General features: G+C 38.8%; 1 protein-coding gene across 4 annotated transcripts in view; it reads left to right on the forward strand.

The window, feature by feature from the left end:
* The window catches only part of hivep2a (HIVEP zinc finger 2a), an 85958-nt gene that overhangs the window by 32621 nt on the left and 30837 nt on the right, over nt 1-22500 (forward strand). For 3 of the 4 annotated variants that reach the window (XM_086142959.1, XM_086142960.1, XM_086142958.1), the window contains 2 exons: nt 3207-3276; nt 16935-16987. The gene's annotated coding sequence lies outside the window, so the exon portion shown is untranslated. The remainder of the gene's footprint in view (nt 1-3206; nt 3277-16934; nt 16988-22500) is intronic. The other variant, XM_086142961.1, reaches the window with a different exon arrangement.

Here is a 22500-nt window from a genome sequence, read left to right on the forward strand (position 1 = left end):
AATATACCGCAAGTGTCGGGGTAGCTAGCACTGAGAGACAAGCAGGAAACTGACTAAAAGTTAACCATCAAATGACATCAAATATGGAAAAAGATTACCAAAACGTCATCAAGAAATGTTGCCGACATTACAAACATGAGTGGTTACAAAAAAAAAAAAAATCAGTTTCCAAGTTTTTTACCAATGGATAAAAACTGGATTTAATGCTCAATTAGGTCAAATGTGCATATCAGGAATAATTACATTAAAAAAATCCTGAAAAAAAACTGAACGTAAAAATTTTATTTCCTGGTTCGGCCCGGTCGTCGAGGTAAAAATTTTTTTTATAAATCCAGGAAATTATCCCCAAACCAGAAAAGTGATTTTGGTAAAATACCTCAAGTGAAATTTCTTGAAAAATTCTAAAAGAGGTGACAAAAAACACAGTGCCAGAAAAGATCATTAAGAATTTTGAACAAAATTTACTTTGGACTTGAAATAGCAGCCTCCACAAATAACCAACGGAGCAAACATTTTAATCCTCATAAAGTGAATTATGTCTCGATATCGGGCTTCGGATTTCACCTTAATGTCTCTGAAATAAATAACCTGCGCGCGATCACGTTACTACACGATAAATCTGCCCTCACTTTGCGGATGCAGTAGCTTGTGGTTTTATAATCAATAAGCAGTTTGATGAGGACCCTGGAATTATTCCCCGGTCTCACTGTAACAGGATTATGACTAAAACATGCCGAGGGGCTGCGCTCCACATTAACTGCCATCGAGCGCTTTTCAAACAGTCCAATAAAACGGATCTCGGCTGGATGCCTTCATTTTCTTTTTTTTTTTTTTTAAGCCTGTGGAAACGCTCTGAAGTGACGGGTGGAAACGCTCCTCTGAGCTTCGGAGAAACGGGTCCCGGTGCCAAAACAAGCAGCTCTGTCCACTGGTGTGTGCAAACCTATGACAGAAGTCGTATCCCCCTTCATCCCCCCAATGTCTAGATGAGCTTTGGAAAGTAGAAATGTGCCAATCACGGTTTTTCTTGACAACATGCTAGCAATGCTAGCTGGTCCTATAGCGCCCTAACATAAACATATATACATAAGTCTCATGGATTTAAGATTTAATGACAATAGAAGGAGATTTCCTCTTTTTCAGTGGCAAAAACTTCAAGAAAACTGCTAAAAAATATTCTACTGGACTCCACAATTCTGTGCTAGTTCAGTAACCTGAAGCAGCTACTGTGCATATTTATTTAAGCGCTATTTAGCATCCATTTCAACTTCAATTTTGTGCGACAAAACTTATCTCCTGCATATTTCTACTTGTAAATGATGTCCTTCATTCCTGTCCGTAGTCCACTTCATTGAAGTTAATTTAAGGTTGGGATTAAACCTCCTTCATTTTCAAAACGTTGAAAGTCAGTAAAGTTATTATCCTCTTTGTTTTAGCAGCAACACAATCGCTGCGTCGTCTGCAAACTGGATCATTTGCCTGTTCGCGTGCCGACTCCGGTTTTTGTTTGTCTATAAAATGACTAAAAGAGGTGAAAGGACGCAGACGATGGATGATAAATGCACATTGGATAAAATGCCATTTGCCCTCACCTTCTGTGGTTCCACCAGTCCACCAGTTTACCCTGGTCAAAGGTATATATGCTGGGGAGATGATCTACTAAAATGATGATTTTATACAGTTAAAAGCGGACAAAAAGCAAAAGTGTACGCCCTCTCAAGGTGGATTAGGGTGCATAATGTACATATCCATCTTTAGAATTGGTTCATAGTACCCTATCTGTAAATAACCTAAAGTATTGACTTAACATACCACGTACAAACTGTTAATTTCTATATATATATGTATATTCCTTTGCCCTTCTAGTTGGATGCTTGTATCCAATCTAGTCCAAAAACATCGCGAAATGATATGAAGTTGAGTCGAATATTAGAGGAAAAAAATGCTGAAACGATCTTAAAATTCTATAAAGTTAGGAACCAGTGCGAAAGAATCAGCTTCAAATTAGATTCAAAAATGTCACAAATCTCCGACCGACACCCGTCCCCGGTTGACCTCCGGTGACCTTTGGTGACCTCAGTGCCATCACATGGTGGAAGACAGACTTGACACAAAAAGACTATCATGTTTTTTTCCCCTCCGTTAAGAGAATTATTTCGGGAAACAGCTTCCTCACTTTTTGTGTGTGTGTGTGTGTGTGTGTGTGTGTGTGTTCCCTCTTTGTCTCTCCCTGTTTGGTGTTTTTATTGTTTTCATCAGTTTCACTGCCGTTGGTGGTCGTGAATGTTCATGCGTGTTTGTCATTCGTGTGTTTGTCTTTTTATGTGAGAGACCAACATTAAAATAATTCCACTTTCTTCCTCTTTTTTATTTCTCTCTCAAACATCCCACCATCTCTTCCTCTCTCTCTCCTTTTGCTCCTTCTCTCCATCCTCTCAGCTGCATCCACATTTTTTTGCATTTTATTATTGATATTATGTGTTGTTTCTCCATGTTTTTATTTGATTTTTGTAAAATCAATTTTGTAAAATTTTGTTTTTCAATATCATGTTACCTTTTTTAATCCCTTGTTTTCCCTCATGTTTTCACAATATTTTTAGTTTTTTTCACTTTTATGAATTTTTTTAGTATATTTATTGTTTTCCAAAGCACTGTGACACGTGTATCGAGCCCGTTGGCCGTAATGCAGATATCATGTGATTGTAATTTTACTTTATGTTTTTTTACTTTCCAAGAACTATGTTCTTTGTGTTTCTATATTTGACTTTAAAAATATATTCCCGTCTTTTTGATGGATTTGTAAATCCAATCCCTGGCAAGTGTTAAATATTTTACCACTTTTGCATCAAATTTTGAACCAAAATGTAACAAATATTCTCTTAATCTCCTCTCTGTCTTTGGAAAGTTTGCCATTGCATGTGAGTGTGTGTGTGTGTGTGTGTCTGTGTATGTGTGTGTATCAGTTTTAAAAAAAAGATGGTGGCGGAGGAGGAGGGGAGGGGGTCTGCATTGCGCGTCCGGTTAGCATTTCCTCCACCACATCCTGTTTATTTCCTGTTTCAATAGAGAATTGGACTCCCTCAGAAAAGCAACACACACATATGAGCAAGGAAACCCCGAGCGCGTGCACGTGCTCACACGCATTTGGACATACACTTACCTAGTCAAACACACACTTAGACATGTGGTGATGTGGTGTGTTACAGGAGGGCCCGCTGACGATGCTTTCTGTCTGGACTCCTGCTGAAACACAACTGAGTATGGACGGACCGACAGGTAGAACACACACACACACACACACACACACACACACACACACACACACACACACAAAAAAAAAAGGCGTTGTTCTATTATGACTAATAGAGGTTTTGTTGTTGTTTTTTATTTTCTTACATTCTCAAGTCTGTTTTGTTGTTTTTCAGTCATTTTAAGTGAAACCTTCTCACATTTTTAAGTAGTCCGTTAGTTCCACTGCACCTCTCGTCTCCGTTTCCACACCAGCCATGTGTCCGTGCACAGTTCGAAATCTGAGAAGAACGGTTATCTGGACTTGGCTTGTTTGTGGCTGATATAATAACTTCCTCTTTACATTTCCTCCACGCCGCCGCTCCTTTGACAGAAAGACTGCTTCGCTCACCTAAACAGTCTCCGTGTCGTCCCTCTCGAATCTGGGTTTATAGATTTTATTTCCTGGTTCGGCCCGGTCATAGCCCCCGGGCAAACTTGGTGTTTTTATAACCTATTTTTCATCCTTAATGAAAATCCTCCTGCCAGTGGATGAAGCAATAATGTCAAGCCTGACGAGTTTTATTTTGAAAATACCGTCTTTGCATACAACTTCCTGCCAGTGTTGACTTCGATTTGTATTTAAATATTGTCTTTTCTGATATTTTCTATTTTTCTGTTTCTTTTTCTAAACTTTTTTGTCTGAACAGTTAATTCATTAAATAACTTGGTGTAGAGAAATTTTAAAAAAATCACGTTAGAATGTTTTTATAAGTTTCTATTAAGGAAGAAAAACATCTGCATTTATCTTGATCTGAGATTATCCTGATGATAGCAGCCATTTTTTTCAAGTCACCTATATAATATGTTGCATTTCTTGTTAATTTTCTATTCTTTTCCTTTTCTGTCAATTTTTGTGGATTTTTATTTAGGCATTTTTTGTTTTTTTCTGGATGATATCTACATATTTTTAGCAATGTTTTGTTGCTTTTCTTACCTCTCAAATTTTCTTGTTAGTTTCCCAGTCATGTGTGTCAGAGTGGGAAAAATATTTTGATAATTTTTATGATTTTTTTTTTTAAATCTGCAAAGAAAATTCCACTTTTTGCAAATGATCATTTTTTAAACCAATTTTAAGTCATGGTTAGCACAAGGATTCAACTTTTTTTTTTAGCTGCAACCTCGCTTATTTTTCAGTTTGTGCCAATAAGAGAGCATTTATGTGGAAATTTTTTGGGGGGACATATTGTGCAGCTTTTTCAATGATTTCCTGCTCATTTATTGGAATCCTATAACAAAACACTGGAAGGTTACGTTTTCTAAATTCATTCTGGCTCCGAGAGTCACGCTGATTTACCATATTCGAGATTTCTTTTTCTTGCTGAGACGACTCCCTTGAGGATTCATACAGTATTTGACAGAACAGCATGAGTTGTGTAACTTGGATTTGGTGCGCGCAATGAAGCATTGGAGGTGCGTAAACACCAGAGTGAGGCCGAGAGAGAGAGAGAGAGAGAGAGAGAGAGAGAGAGAGAGATGAAGTGTGTGTGTGTGTGTGTGTGTGTGTGTGTGTGCCAGGATTGTTCCTCAAAAGCTAATTTTCCACCCACTTATCAAAATCGTCCTACATGTCAGGCTGAAAGTTCAGTGTTCCCCAGTGTGATTCAGGGTTGATTCCTCGACCTTTGGATGGCTTTCGAATATTTTACGCTCCATTGGAGCGTCAATGTTGCATCAAAACTCTGCGTATCTGCTTCGGAGAGAAAAAAGGTCGCTATTAAAAATAGCAGAAATAGATCTCCGGCGCAAATTTACAATACCTCTGTGCGAGATCAGAGCAACTTATTTCACTTTGGCTCTTTCTTATTTTTTTTATGCGCGATGGATTATGCTTTAAATCACGTGGGTTTACATGATAATGCTCAAGTTTTATTGCGGGCTATGAACAAATTTTATTGAGTGGGATCTTTTATCCGAGCCGACGTAAATCTGACAGTCGATACAACGTGTAACGTATCGCTAACGTCCGCTAACGCTAATTTGAGTGCTGCTACAAGCTGAAAATGAGACGACGGCTCAAACGTTGGTGATTACGGCCCAAAAAACTTTAAGGAAGACTCACTTTAAATCACAAAATGCAAAATTCTAATAAACCTGATTTGAATATAGTCAGAGTTATTATGAATGATCATTTAATTTGAGACTCATGGTGAATGTGTGGACACAACTGCTGCCACATGGTTGATCTCTTATACTGCTACTACTACTACTAATAATAATAAATTCATATAATTGTAAAAAAAATCATTGTATTGCTGCAATACTTCTGAAAAAAAGACTTCTTTTTCCAACATGTTCAAGCTAATGTGACCATTCAAAATAGTGATTAGCTGTAGCCGTAGTCCATGAGTGTCATTCAGCAAAAATGCTAAAAATCACATCTTGCTGAGTTTCTTTTGTAAAACAGCCTCTGAAAACCTAGCAAGGTGAAAAAAAACTAAAAAAAACTTGCAATATAGAAGGCGATATTCATACGCACCAAAAGCCAAAAATATAATAGAGCTCAAGTACATTGAGTTTCCATGTTTCCTTCACATGGTAAAGTCTATCGCCCCTTGCCTTGAATTGTATTTCATTGTAAAAAAAAAAAAAGAAAAAAAAAGAATGAAAAATGAATATTTGGTTCTTTGTGTGATATTTGTTGCTGCCACATATTTATTTTTATAATTTTTTGTCCTAACATTCATGTAACTGTTGGATTTGTCACCCAAACTGTCAGATTAGTGATGAGGCCTGGTTGTCATGTCCGGTAACATCTATATGTTGTCTGTTTTATTGCATGAAACAAAAAAAAAAGAAAAAAGGAAAAAAGTGCCATCCCACTTTTCTTCACCCAACTTGGTCACTGCAATCCCTGGTATTTTTCTTTCTTTTTTTTTTTTTTTTTTTTTTCCTGCTCGACCAACTTGTTCCTTTGCAGTTTCTTTGGGGGCTACTGTGGCCTCCTTAATGAATCCTTAAATCCTCAAATAGTTACAACAACACAGAATTTCAATGTAACCACAACCAGAAATGGAACTAGAAGTCAGCTGTAAAACACACTCACATTCCTGGGAGCCGAAAAAACCGCCGGCCGGGGTAGATGGGATGATTTTGGTTTTCAGAACAGACGCTGTAGTTTGTGGCCAAAAGAAAAAAAATGTTACCTGCCTCGAGGCTGGCTGCGCATGACAGGATAATCCGATTTTAGGTCTGATTTCGGCCATCTTGACAATTGGGGGCCAATTAGCGGCTGGTCGGAAGTGACTTTTTTTTTCAAAAATAGCAGCGATTGTAGAAAGAAGCTTTATTCTCAACCTATCCTTCCCGAGTTGTTGTTTTTTTTAGTTTTTTTGTCTGTTATGACTCGGTGGTTTCTCCGCACTGGCGAGATTGCCCAGACGACGTTATTTTCTACCAGGCTAATAAAACGAAAACGTGAACCCGATAGTCTGCTCTGAAACGCTCAAAAGGTCCCGCTGCTTTCACAAATTTTTGGTTTTTCGTGTCCGAACGAACCTCCCGTTCCTCGTTTATTTGATTTCTCATCCAGATATCTGTAGAATGAAATATTCCGTCACAAAATTTGACAGTTTTAAATGGTTTTTGAATCTGCGGTGGCTATTTGAGGAAACAAACACAGGACCAACTTCACAAATTCATGAGCGCTCATTGATTATCTCTACTTGACATTGACCTTACCGGCCCTGGTGTACGCAGAATAATCCAGATTATGCGTCTGTTGAGTAGCCTGTGCTCAAAGCTGTTGTATGCAAGACTATTGTCTGATGATATGGCTTGAAAAGCCAATATTTTAGACTATGAAAGCAGTCTAGCAGGTAAAATGTTACCTACATTGACTGACAGCCTCCCTGACTTTGTATCCTATCAAGTTATGTTTACAATTTGACTAAATTCCTGTTGTCGGGTGACGATTGCGGTCAAATATCGACCAGAAAACCTGTGACAGTCGACAAGACAAAGAAAGTCAGATTGTCTTTTGCACCAAAGAAAGAGAAGAATTGTTTAAAATGACATGTTTTTTTTTATTTTCTTTAGTCTTCCCAGTGTTTTCATTTGATTCTGCGCCTCATTCTTGTGCTCGACTCCAACTTTTCCGCTGTTTTCAGCCTAGCCCAGTGACTAAAAGTACATAATATTAGATGTATAAGGGAAATATTGACCACTTGTTGCATATTACCGTGTTTTTTGACTTACAATTCTGCAATTCGACTTATCTGGTCAGTGGGTGCTTGCAATTGAAGCATCACTCGTGTATCAAATCGGGAGTTATGTCTGATGGTGCGAAGGAAAAAAAATTTTTCCCCGGAAAACATTAGGCTTTATAACAGGCATTTTAGCTGCTTTGATAAATTTTAGACCAAAGTGTGGAAACACGGTGGCTAGAAAGCAATTCATTTTTAGATTATTTACTTTTAAAGTCGTAAGTTTCGTTTCCCTGCGAAGTCAAGAGTGCGATCTCTGATAATGGCAAACTGATGTGCGATAACACACACACTCACACACACACACACACACACACACACACACACACACACACACAACACACACACAAACACACACACACAGTGTTTCAGCAGCTTGCTGTTCTCCGGGGTTATGAAATCATTTGCACATATGAATCTTTCAGTATGATTCTCGGTCGCCTCAATTTAAGCCAAGACACGACAAAAGAAAGATGAAAATAGATCCTGGCATCATGACTTTCTTGGTGGCTCTTCCTCTCGTCTCTGGGCTCGATATTGTTGCAGCTGTCTTGCTCCGGTGGGGTGATGCTCGCGCCGAGGAGGACAGATGAGTGTTCAGGGTCAAGCCTTCGAGGCATTCTACCCCCCCTTGCGGGACATGTGGCTTCAAACAACACAATCTGCACGCTCAAAAACCTAAATATACACAAACATAGGTTCGATTAGAACAATAGGAGAGTCGTCTGGTGGCCGGAGCAACGCCGGTGTTTGTTTGATGCACTTTTACTGCAAATCCCTAAAGAAGAGTAAATCCGAACGTCCGGGCATCTGAGCAGAGAGCTATAAGTCGGGCGTAAAAATGCACTTGCGGGGTTTCGGTGCCGATATGTGAGAATGTCCCCGCCGGCCCCCGATGGAACTCATTTGACATCATCTGCACAAACTCGGTTTGTTTTCACAGCCCAATGCACGGCAAGGACATAAATGGAAATACATGTTTGCATGCGAAAGAGATGAGGAAAAGCACTGGCAGCGAACAGGTGGCAAACAGCTGACTTTAAACAACGTGCAAGCATTTCAAATATTAACTTGTAAAAAAATAAACAAATAAAAACAAAGCGGATGATGAATTTCTGCTTTCGATTCATATCCAGGCAAATTTGACAGCGAGTGCATAAAACTTCCATTGTTTTCCGCTGTTTTTTTAAAATAGCGTCCATGACAGCAGGTTAATTATCGAGCCCGATTCCGACATAATATTGAACATGACCTCGAGAAGCTCGAAAGCATCATTTAGGATCGTATCCTGAAATCATAGAAAGTTGTTTAAATTTGACATTTGCAGTTTGAAAGCCATCAGATCCGAGGGGCACTAAAGTCAACAAAAACCCCGTAGTGTGAAAATCCCTGCCACGAGTTGGCTTTTCATTTTGTTTTGAGTCCAAATTATATTCAAACACTCGGCCCCACATATTTCAAATACCCTTAAGTTGTCCCTGCTTCGTCTGATGGATCACCAACTGGTGTCTGTAAGTAGCCCCGTATTTTGTCCGCTATTGTTTGTGATAGAGCCGCTCCACAATCATGAAGTCCTCTGAGTTTAGGAAGTGATTCATGGCTGTAAGTCAGGCATTGCATTCGCCAATGAATGAAGGAGTGTGACGGTGCGGAGCTCAGCCCGAGCCGCCGCCGTCACCGCCGCCCAATGGTCTCCGAACTCGGCGATGTCTCCACATTCTGAGTGATTCTGGAGGAGATCCAGAAGCTGTCAGCCCTCCACAACAAGCCGTGATAGGCAGATACAACTCCTAGCTAACTTGCAGGCCGTTCTCCTGCACATAAACACATCTGATCGTACAGCCTACAGCTATGCTAGTCTTAGCTACAGCTTTAGCTCAGACTGTAAACATGTGTTTAAATTCCGCATTACATATCGACGTCAGGAAAGACGGAATTTAAATCGAGACTTAAATGGCAACTCGAAAATTAGTGCTTTCTATTAGCGTTTAAATTTGACCCCATTGCGGTCTTAGGCATACCGGCAGTTTTAGCGTTAAACATTTTTTAAAGGAGATACAAGTATATGTATACAATTGAATTAAATAAAAATGACAGGCAACAAATCAGGACAAAAGCACCCACAGCTGTTGCATAAATTAAACCAAATAAACTTTTTGCGGCATCCTTGCGACGCATGAGGGCCAGACTTGTATCTTAGTCCAAAATTATGGGTATGAGTTAGCGTTCTGGGACTTCTCAACGACATGTCTGACAATGGACAATGTTTTTTTTTTTACATTTCGTATGGGAAAGCTGCGATCACGGGCGGTGTTGGATTTTCGTAATTGTTACATTGTTACCATGGTGATCTGTGCACTTAGATCGGCGCTGTCCGAACACAGGTCTGATCAGATCAGGGAAAGCTTGTTTTGTCTGACCCGCTTTATTCGTCAGATGTCGATAGCGAGGTCCGTCTTTGTTTGCATCTCCATGAGGCCGCGGGGTCGGCGCCGCCGATCGGCCCCGTCCTTCTCCGCCTCAGCTGATCCTCCAACCAGTCATTCTAGCGTCACACACACTTTGTTCACACATAGTCCGTCTGCTTCCAAGCAGAGGGATTGTCATGGCAACACAACGGTTGGCCAATCAGGTGTGATTTACTTCCCATCTCTGTGGTCAAGATGTGGAGCTTTTTAAAAGAGGATTTTTTTTTTATATGTATCCGAGCTTTATTTTAATAAGACGGCCAGATAAACTGTGGTAACTGATCTCGTACTGTCTTGGACAACCAAACCAAACTAAACCACAAATATTGTGGGAGAATAGGTGTATGCTGACTTTTCAAAACATTATTTACATATTATTTCCAATAAAAATGTGAAATCTTCACTTGCCATGAGATATGAGAGTATGAGCGTTATGACACGAAATTGAATTTGAATAAATGCAAAAATGTATTTCATTTTGAAAAAGGTATATTTTACACTGAATGCGAAAACATTTTAGTGAAACTGTCAAAACAGGGTAAATATAATAATAATAATAATAATTATTATTATTGTCATTTTTATTTTAATTGGTAGTCTTATTATATCATCACCATCATTCTAAGTGTAATAAATCAACAACAACAACAACAACAACAACAATAATAATAATAATAATATGATGATGATGATGATAACAACAATATTTTTAACAATATAACATTCTTGTAACTCTGGCACAACAATTTCCTTCGGGATAAATAACTATGGGCTTATTCTTATTCTTATTCTTATTCTTATTCTTATTCTTATTCTTATTCTTATTCTTATTCTTATTCTTATTCTTATTCTTATTCTTATTCTTATTCTTATTCTTATTCTTATTCTATCATTAGTATTATTATACTAATGATACCATTATTAACAACAACAACAACAATAATAATAATGATATATAAATTCAACAACTAAATAGAAAATAGACACGGCAAATGTCAAGCTCCTGTAATGGTTTATGTCTGAGGAAGTTAGAAGAATTACACATTTTTACACACAAAAGCATCAAAACAACCCCTTTGGTAGTTCTAGTGTTAATTAAAGAAGAAGAATGAAGTACTTCTGTCTGTCGTCGACCGTTTCATGGAGTCAGAGCCGTTTCAGTGGCATTTATATTCCCACGCGATGGACGTGAATATCAGACGTCTTCACGGTTCTCCGCATCAATTTGTCATAATAATCATTTTCTACCACTAATATCAGTTTGCCGTGCCTCAGCCAAAGAAGTGCGGCATGTCACTCTTTCCACAAGGTCACGGAGGAGCCCGAGAAACACGGGAAGTTTGTTATTCCATCGGCGCGGTGAGATCTTTGCACATTTAATCTGCTCCTGGTTTCACCGGCAGGCTCTGCCAGGGTCAAGACTAAAAGTTTAGATTTAGGGAGGATTTGTGTGAGATTTCTGTAATACTATACTGACACACGTCAGCCAGAGGATGATGTTAAAATGAAATAAGTGAAAGCACTCTTTTCAAAATCACTCAGTGGATTGAAATGTTTTGTTGTTATATTTCTTATTTATTAACATTTTCTTTGGCATCACTGAAACATTGTCTTTTACAAGAAATAACATACAAGCCCAAAAATAATTGGAAGTCTATTTTTTTTGCCACAAATGGCACTTAACATGTATATATTTAAGCAAGATTATTAATTTATTTGCGGGAATTTCAACCACCTAGTTAGTGGGATTTCCCTTTTTTTTTCACATGGTCCTAACGGGAGGATGTTGTTGCTGCAGCTCTGCGTCCCAGCATTTCAGCTCCACTGTACATGATTTAATGATGTCAAATGCTGCTGCCAAAGCAGTAAAACATACGTGTGTGTGTGTGTGTGTGTGTGTTGGATATGCACAGTTACATGTTTGTGTTGATATATTTCCCATCATCTCTGGTGGCTCTTACCCAGCCCTTTACCAGAACCGCCACTGAGTCACAGAGGACAAACTAAGACTCAGCTTTTTCAGCGTCTGCCCTCAGCCACCAAAACAGAAATATTAAATCCTCGTAAAAACAATGAGAAGACAAAAACATGATCACAGTGCGTCACTGGGGAACATTGTATTTATTTGAGTTAGAAATTGGGGGATGGAAGTGTAGTTCTAGGCAGGAGAAAAAGAGAGAATTTCTTTTTTTTTAACAAAATAATTATTTTCACTATTAATGTCAATATTGAATATGAGTGTTCTAAATGTAAAAATGAGAAAGCGAGTTGTCATTACATAAAAAAAATAGAATAATATTGTGTAAAAAAAAAAGGATTTGACCCCAAAAAGTAAAAATGACTGAAATACATATTTAATTCAGCCAGATGAGCAAAAATATTCCTTGTGTCTGTTTTTATTTAAATGTATTAATTGCGAATGTAATTATTATAATGATAACAATTTTTATTACGTTATACATATAATAATAATTGTTATTTATTTATTTTATTCTCATGATTTAAATCGTCTTTTTTTTTTTTAATATAATTTCTTTGACAAAAACGTTTTTTTTTTAAAATTCATTTCCTTATTTTATGGGCTTCAAAAACGATGTGATTCATCCACCATGAATCATCCACCAGCGTGCAAACGCCAATCAGGATGTATGTGGGTCGGGGAACCCGCCGCGCAGTGCTACAGCGTCACAGAGGTTTGACACCTCAGAGAGCCTGCATCTTATCGCCATGGAAACGAGAGTCGGCTTTTACCTCTCGTCTCAGTCTTGCCACTCCAGGAGCGGCGGGGCGCCGGTGTCGCTTCGTGTCGTCCCATGTCGACACGACACACAGAATGGAATGTTTAACGAACATCTCACCGAGGACACGCTCATATTTTTTCAGGTTACGGTTTTACGTCATTTATTTAACATGTTTTGCACTGGGTTTAGAGTGATATTTGGATTTTAATTCCCATTATTTTTATTGACCATTTAATGACCATGATATTTAATACTTTAATCAATTTTATAGCAATATTTTCATCCGCATCACTTTACGTCTTCATCCGTCTGACGGATTGATTTTTTTTTTTCAGCACAAAAATTCACTAGTTGTTTAAAAACACTTTCAAATTAAAAGCAAGCCACATTTTTCATTCGCATCATTATTTGGACTTTTTTTTTTTTTTTTAATCCGTGCATGAGGTGATGTCATCCTTCTTGCTTGAACGCAGCATACCCGTGAGGAACCCCCCCGACACACACACACACACACACACACACACACGACTCAATTTCCCAGAATGCCTCGGCTGCGAACCTGACTGAACAAACACGCCACAAAAGCGACATCAGATGTGTGACGCTTTGGCTCTGGGATGCGATCGGTGTGTTTTTTTTTTCTCAGTGTGTGTGTTTGGGGGGGGTTAGAGGCGGGACGAGTGTCATCCCTCCATCTGCTGTCAAGGGGTCATCGTCAGACCCCACCCGTGCACGGAGGAACACGTGTGTGCACTCTTTCGCAGCATGTGTTTCCCATCTGGTTCCGCCCAGTCCCTCTGCAGCGGGTTCACGCTGACCTCTTTGCCTTTCTTTCTTTTCTTTATTTCGCATCTCTATCTCTCTATCCATCTCTACCATTCCTCCGTAGTTGGCGGCGATGACGCGACGCCTCGAGCTCACATCTCGAACGGGAGGACGGGAGACGGCGTTTTTGTTCGATCTCACGAGCGAGCTCTTATTCTTGTTAGCATCTTATGTAAATACAATAGGGGTTAAGAAAAAAAAAAACTCATGAATGAAGCTGAGATCATTACTTAGACAGATTTTTTTTATTTTGGTCTCACCGTCTTTCGAGATGTTGTCTGCCAGAGAATTCCTGAGAGCGAAATGACATCACCGCGTCTGGCTCCGAACTGAATGACACACCTGGACCTTTTGCGATTTTTTTCCGGTGTCGATTTGCATCTTCCCCATCGTCCCATTATGGGACAAAATGGGGACAAAAGTGCACCGTGACGCAAGACGTTGAGTGAAATGTTCATTTGTGACATTTCGGTTTTGTTTGAGTGACCATAAAGTTGAAAAAAAAACCAAAAACAAACAAACATAGGCTTAAAAAAAAAACAACATGAAAATTGCTTAAAATTAACATAAAATCAAGACTCCTGGATAAAAAAAAATCACAAAATGTTCACGTTTAAGCTTAAAAAGATGAACACAAATATTAAAAATATGTTCAAAATTAAAAGAAAATAGAAGCATGAGAAAGAGTGAATGAATATTGGAGAATGAGAGAAGAAAATGTTATTTTTAAAACACGTTAATATTACCGCATAGTGTGTGTGGCCACCAGAAAATGGAGGACGGACAGCGTGACCCGTGGGCTCTTCCTTTTCTTTGCAACTTCCCAGTTTTGGAAGTCGTTCCTCGCCGACTGGAAGGCAGCATCCGTCATGTCGCCGTCCGCTGTCTCCCTGAGCGCCATCATTCCTCTCATTCAGCTTCCTGCCCCATTAATATTTGAGCAGCCCCATTAGGGGGTGAGGTAATCGCCAAGTGCACGTGCACACACACACTTGCAAAAATGCATGCATACACGCTCATACACACACGTGCTATAGAGTGTCTAATAGCCCTGGAGCTAACAGGCTAATTAACAGCGAAACAGGTTTAGGAGTTTAGACTGTTCATTAAGACCCAAACCTGATTAATTAACATTCGAGAGTCGACTAACGAGGTGCCTGATTAATTAAGGCGTGTAACTTAAAATGGAAAAAAAAAAAGGTGAGGGATGATGGGGGTCAGGAGAAGAGAGGAGATGAGAGCAGGGAGGGAAGAAAAAAAAAAAAAGATGAATTTGGTAAAAAAAAAAAAATTAAATGTGAAAATGGCGCAGCGACAGGGCCAATGGATGTGCATCTCCATATGAAGTCCTGTGATGAGCGACTGGTGACCCCCGGCTCTCGCCCGATGACGGCCTGGAAACGCGAGACCCTGAAAAAACACGTACAACATCATTAATGAATGAATCAGTGTGAAAAGAAAAAAAGGAAAAAAAAACTTCTCGAGATGAAAAAGGAATTTGAGATTCATTATTGACAAATAAGTCACAAACTTGTTTGTTGTGAGAATTTTTGTTGATTTAAAAGTGCATAGTTTTTTCATGTTCGAGTAGTGCTTGCTATTTTTGACCTTTTTTTGTTTGTTCTTGTGAGTGAGATGAGATTTTATTAGATATAATGTATTTTATTGATCCCTGGATTGGGATATTATTGAGCAGCAGGAGCATGACATACAAAAACAGACCTTGACTATTAAAAATAAAATAGAATAAAATAAAATAAAATAAAATAAAATAAAATAAAATAAAATAAAATAAAATAAAATAAAAAAGTATTGTACTTAATTTCCCAGGATTGGGAAATTATTGGGGGTAGCAGCATGATATACAAACAACAGACCTTGACTATTAAAATGAAATAAAATAGAATGAAATAAAATAAAATAAAATATAAAAAAGTATTATGTATAAATGTCTATATATATTCACCTCATATACAGCAGGCAATGCACGAAGTGGATATGTAGCAGTGTAAAGACAGTAGTGTGGTTAATGATTCTAGTGAGTTATTGTACAAGGTTATAGAATGTGTTAGGAAAGATTTCTTGTATCCTGTATATAACATATTATAATAAATGTTATATTCAGGTCTATTTTACTTGGTCTTTTTCAGGTCTTTTTATTAATTTTTATTTTTTATTTATGTATGTATTTATTTATTTATTTATTTATTCTACTCTTCATCTTATTTAACTATTTCCAGTCCTCTCATTTTGTCACTTATTTTGGTTGATTTTTCTAGCTGTTCATGTCCTGTATAACCAAATAATCATACATGTTACGAACATTCATTCCAAGCTCAAGTGGAATTTTTTTTAGCCTATTTTTGGGGGGAAATAATAAATATTCAACTTTTAAAGGGGGCAGTTTTTCACCTGTTTTTTTCCAAGGAAGGAGGGGAAAGAGAAGGAGCGGAGGCTAGAAGAGGGAAAGGATCAGACTTGGAAAGGTGGCGAACGTAGAGAAAGATGGAAAGGAACACAAAGGGTGACTGTGGAGGAAAAACAAAGCATCGATAGATTCTTCTCCCTGGCAGTCAGCCGTTGAATGCGGGCTCTTTGTGTTTGCCGATGCAGAGGATGAGTCGTGTGATTCCCCCCTAAGCTAGAGGTCAGAGGTCAAACCCAGACCCTCGTCTGTACCCGCCAGCGTGTTTGCACGATGTCCGACGGCTTCCCGCAGTGCTGTTCCTCCTCCACGCGTCCGACTCCTCGCCGGACCTGATTTTAGTCTGATCCCATGCTCTAGAGATCAAGTTCATTTAATTTAGGTTATTTTTCGAATAAAAATGTGTTTGCTGGTAAGACATTTAGTATTAATACCTGATAACCTTAAATCGCTCCTCGAAAATTTTGGCCGAGAAGAATTTATATAAATCGGCTGAAAAAGTTATTTCTCTTCAAAATGTCTTCAACTGTTCGGAGATTTATTTTATTTATTCGCAATTTGCAAAAAATAATCTTAATAATTCTCTTGTGTTATTGATCGTCGAGCCGTGAATGCATGTTCATTACACGTCTTTCCTTGATGTCTTTGTTCATTCATTTGTTCACCCCGATTTTTTTCGGCCCCATCGGCAAATCAAAGGGATATCGGAAAACAAAATCGTCCGTTCTGCGAAAAAAGTTTTGAAATTTTTTTTACCTGTAAATGAGCAAGAAGCGAAACGAGGAAGTAAATGATAGGCAGGGGTGGGAGATTTAAAATAATTTAGTTTTATTTGTTTGATTAAAATAAATTATTTAATAATATTAGATACATTATCATTCATATTTAATAATTTTATTTCGTATTTATTCAATTTTTTGTGATTTTTTTTTTAACGCATTGAGACTCTTGTAGTAACTTTTCTCTCCGCTCGCTCCCACAGGAGCCAGGAGAGGAGACCAGGAGTAAGACGACCACAAAAAGCAAGGAGTCAAGGTGAGTTGATGAACTGGGGATAGTAGCACATGGTGTCACACACACACACACACACACACACACACACACACACATACACACACAAACAGTGAAAGAAAGTGTCTTTTTGTTTTTTCCTTGGAATATTATCATCATTTTCAATAATAGTTACTATCATGAAAATCAGCAGATATCAAACCATGAGTCAGGACGCGGAGTACGTCATTGAGAGTGGAGCACTCACGTGTGTGTGTGCGTGTGTGTGCGCACGTCTTCGTGATACGTCCCGTCTGTCTCGTAGGAAGATGGTGATGATATCTGAGAGTCGGTTCTCTCCAGTTGTCAGGTCACGTCAGTTCATCAGCAATGTATTTGTTCCATTACAAGAGGTCGTGCATTTTAACAAATATTTTCCAAAAAACATGTATTTAACATCTTCCACCAATGCCAAGCGGGTCGGTGAAGGGTGATTGGTTGTTTGTTGTGCAGAAAAAAACAAATTTCCTGAGTGCAATGTTCGTGTTTTGTGTGAAAGTTTATTTAAAAAACAAAAACAACATCAGCTAAAAAGTTTTTTTCTGATGGGTAAAGTAATTTCATGGATACAGGACTGTCTCAGAAAATTTGAATATTGTGATAAAACTCTTTTTCTAACTGTAATGCAATTACAAAACCAAAAATGTCATACATTCTGGATTCATTACAAATCAACTGAAATATTGCAAGCCTTTTATTATTTTAATATTGCTGATTATGGCTTACATCTTAAGAAATCTCAAAAATCATATCTCAAAATATTAGAATATCATGAAAAAGTAATTTTTGTTTTTTTTTAATTGCACAATATTTGTATTTTCTGAGACAGCCCTGTATATGGGGCTATATTTGCCAACAAATGTAAAACAAAATCAATCAAGACGCCGCACTGAGTGGTTATCAGCTTTTTAATTTCTTTCAAAACGAAAATGTTCAAAAACAAAGCAAACAAACCAAATCTGTTTAATATATGAGCATATGAAAATAAAGCTGCAGAGACCCAGGTGTATGCTAACAGCAGATTTGGGCGGACGCAGCGCTGCATGTTTGTTTCACCTGCAGAAGCTCTGCCTCCTGATCAGGCAACTCAACCAGTCTTAAATCATCTGAAAGGGGTTCACTTTTTTTTTAATCTGAATAAAAGGCTGGACTCAAAAAAACATGTGTCCTTTCTATTTATAATAAGTGAATGATCAGGGAAAATGATCAGTAATAAGTCACCCAAAATTTAAACTCATTCACATTTAATGTGTCGATGTTTCAGACACATATTATAGTGTTGTTGAGATTTGTTTGAGTTGACCAAAGTCTAGAAAGCATCTTTTATGTTATTGATGAAAATTGTGCAGAAAATGTATTTTTCATATCATCAGATGAAATGAATGTACTCTGTGTTCTAATGGTTCGGGTAGTTTAGAAAAAAAACGAAGCAAAAATTAGCGGAGCAAGAAAAGGAAGAGATGCAAATCAACATGTTAAACGGCAGGAAATGGAACAGGAAGCTGTACGTGCAGGTGCACGGCAGCATGCACGCACACACACAGATGCATACTGACAGACATATGTAGACACACACATATAAACCCGCAAACAGACACACACATCCTTCTTACAGGCAATATTCAGACATTTATTTTGGCATGAAACTAATATTTAGGAAGAGTTTCGGCTGTAAAAAAGTAAATATAATACATCTCCATCCACCATCTGTGGTGGTGAGAGTTCAGGATTTAAATGGTATACCATGTTAGTCATCCCACACACACACACACACACACACACACACACACACACACACACACACACACACACACACACCTCCTACCTACCTGCTGCTCTGTGAGGGGACAAAGATTAGCTGTGTCTGTGGACAGGCAGCCACACTGCAACACTACAAGTGTGTGTGTGTGTGTGTGTGTGTGTGTGTGATGCAGTTTATTCTTGACATATCAGGGGTGGTTGGTTGAATGACTACTGTCCCTAACACCCGTTGCACACATCCACATGAATATTGACACACACACAAGCATTTGTGCAAGCACATGTGCCACACACTAATAAGAATGTGTGTGCATGATCAGTGTGTGTAGATCACTGGTCAAAAAATGACCCAAAATCCAGGGAAATCACTGTCAGGAAGATACTACCATCCACTCGGTGAGGAATGACCAAAAATGGGCGGGAGATCAATTCTTATCTCTGCAGCAAAAGAACCAATTTGGACAGAAATTACATAAAAGACTGAAAATTCTATTCAAAAAAGTTGCCAAAAAAGGAAAAATGATCTTGCAAGATTGAACCTAAAAAGTAAGAAAGTACAATATCTATAATAAGTAAGAGGCCTTCATCATTACCGAGAAATTCCCCCGAAATTAGATAAAAAGTAAAGCTGTAAACCATAAATGTCCAGGTCATCAGAACATTTCATCTGAGTAACTTTACAGACTGTTGCAGGGGAATTACATCTGTTCATTTTTTCAGATAAAACCTTCCTGAGTCAGGGATATTTTCTGGCAAATTTTCCAACTTTTGAATTTTTAAGTCATGATTTTTTTCTGTCCTTTTTTTTTTTTTTTTTTTTTTAAGCAAATTTCACTTTTCACATTTTGTCCCTTTTTTTTTTACTTGGCATGAAGGGTGAAAGGGCGGCGCTGCGGCTGAGCAATCAGCGCTTCCGCCTCTCAGCAAGGCTGTCTGGTTCCCGACCTGAGGCTGTTTTTTGCGGAGTTTGCATGTTTTCCCCGTGTCTGCATGGGGTTTCCTCCGGGTTCTCCGGTTACCTCCCACGGTCCAAACATGCATGTCTCTATATGGGGCCCTGTGATTGGCTGGCGAGCCGCCTCCTCTCGCCCAGTGACGACTGGGATAGGCCGCAGCCCCCTTGCAACCTCGAGATCGAGAATGAATAAATGAATGAATGTTGTATCAAATTTTTTTTCCCCTCCAGCTGGCTCCCAGTTGCTCAGATTAGCTGAAACCTGTTAAAATCTGCATTAAATGGTCAGAGTTGGTATATATTTTATCACCCTATGCAACCCCCCCAAGCCTTATAACTTCCCGCCCATATGTCGACAACGCGGGGGTTAAATGGTGTGTGTATAAAATCGGGAGTGAAAGTTTTGATTATCTGTCCTACATTCTGCGCCGCTAGTTGCTCATCCTGATGCAACGCTGTGAAAAATGGCCTCCAGGACGATCGGACTCCGGGGAGCGATGGGGAAGTGAGCGTTATAGAGCGGCCTCACCTGCCTGCAGGCATTCTTTAATAAGGACAGGAAATGAGATGAAGGTAATGAAGGGAGAGAGTGAGGGAAGGAGATGAATGAGGAGGGAAAAAAAAACAAGGAGACGAGTGAAGCGAAGGAGTTACTGGAACAACTGGAGAAAATGAAAATTTAAAGAAGAAATAAAAATGTAGCAAAAAAAACAACTTCTATAGAATAGAGAAATTAGTCCTTAATACTGCAATGCATAGCAATCATGGTATAATTATATGTAACTTGATATAATGTGATATAATATATTATAATCATATATGATATAATTATGCAAAATAAGTTTGTTTTCCGTTCAGATTCATGTTAGTTCTTAAGAATAGTTCCCTTATTTCCTTACTTTTTTCTTGAAAAAAAAGTGTATTCTTACATTTATTCTTATTTTTATTCATTTATGTTTTTTTTTTTTTCATTTTCATATGATTAATTAGAAATTTGGATACTTTTTTCCCATGTATTTGTTTTCTAATCTTCAGCTTTTTGGTTTAGTTCGGCATCATATTTTCTCACAATTTAAAGTTACTCCTTTGCTAAATTTCAGATAAGGTTATTAAAGAATATATGTAGAGGCAAGTGGGAAGGCTGGATGTAGCTTATATAAGAGTGAGCATCACACACACACACACACACACACACACACACACACACACACACAAAACCCTTTTATACCAGAAATACTGTGAACTGCCATTCTGAGAGCTCCTGTGGGCTGGAAGCTTCCACTCCGGACACCAGCTGACGCGTCATTCATTCAGAAAACGCCGGAAACTGGAAACACTGTTTCTGGACCGGCACTGCGCGCTAATAGATGAGGAAGGGCCTCTGTGACGGACGTGAAATGCAGCTGGAGGCGGCAGCGGCTAAATATACACGGACAGAAAAACGGTCGACGCAATGAAAAATATCTCGTAATGTGAATGCCGGTTTCTGTTCCCGTCGAGGCGGGAAACTGGAGCTGAGGAGGCAGAAAGTTCTGAACCAGAACCAGCACAGGAAACCCCTTTTACCTGGAAAATGAAAAGGAAACACGTTCCTGGGTTGCAAGATCAGAACCCCCCCAAAAAAAACCTAATGACAAGAAAAAAAAAACTGACATTTCAAAGAATTTACCAAAATCCAAAGCAAAATGTGCAAAGTATGAGTAGGACTGAGTTTTCTCTTAAGTTTCAGCTTAAAGAAACCTCAGAGATCAAGAAATTTCATGAATTCACTTTTTTTTCCAAGTCAGAGGCACTCGTCAGTAGGGTCGCAACGACTACTTGATAAATGAAGTCGCTCAGAGTGGGACATCAAACTTTTCCAAAATTCTCGAAACACGGAACACAAGGGGAAGCTAACGTGGAACGAGGGGCAAAAAATCTAGGAACATTTTGTTAGTGGTTTTTGTTCGTGAAACGACTTACTTCCAAATTTGAAACACTCAGAAGTAGTGCTGTTATGACCTGTCAATGAACAGTTTTCCAGTGGACCCGTTGTTAGTGATATCATCATACGTATCCCGCGACAAAGACAGAATGAACACCAAGGCCAATTGAAGTACCTCAAAGTGAGACACCATACTTTTCTCAAATCTTCACGCTGACTGCACATGCACACCCATGATGTTTATTTTATGGTCCATTTATTTTAACATGGTGTTGTATGAGGTAGTCTGGAGTGGAAGAGAAGTATCTTAGGCTGGTGCAGGACATGTATCCTAGCTGTGAGACAGTGGTACGGTGTGCTACAAGGGTAATAGAGAAGTTTAAGGTGGAGGTGGGACTCCACCAGTGATCAGCTCTGAGCCCCTTCTTGTTCGCAACGGTGATGGACAGGCTGACGGATGAGGTTAGACAGGAATCTCCATGGACCATGATGTTTGCAGATGACATTGTGATCTGAGAGCAGAGAACAGGTTGAGGAAAATCTAGAGAGGTGGATGTATGCGCTGGAAAGGAGAGGAATGAAAGTTGATTGCAGCAAGACAGAATATATGTGTGTGAATGAGATGGACTCGGGTGGAACAGTGAGGCTACAGGGAGTGGAGATCAAGAAGTTGGAGGATTGCAAGTGCTTAAACAGTCTAGAGCAACAGAGAGTGTGGAAAAGAGGTGAAGAAATGAGTTGGAACGGGTGAAGAAAAGTGTCAGGGGTGCGATGAGATTGAGACTATCAGCCAGAGTGAAAGGAAAGGTGTTCAAAACAGCAGTGAGACCAGCGATGCTGTATGGACTAGAAACTGTT

The sequence above is a fragment of the Fistularia commersonii genome, chromosome 36 (genome assembly GCF_037954325.1).
Source record: "Fistularia commersonii isolate RoL2024-O1a breed Wild chromosome 36, RoL_Fcom_v1.0, whole genome shotgun sequence".
In the NCBI taxonomy this organism is placed as follows: Eukaryota; Metazoa; Chordata; class Actinopteri; order Syngnathiformes; family Fistulariidae; genus Fistularia; species Fistularia commersonii.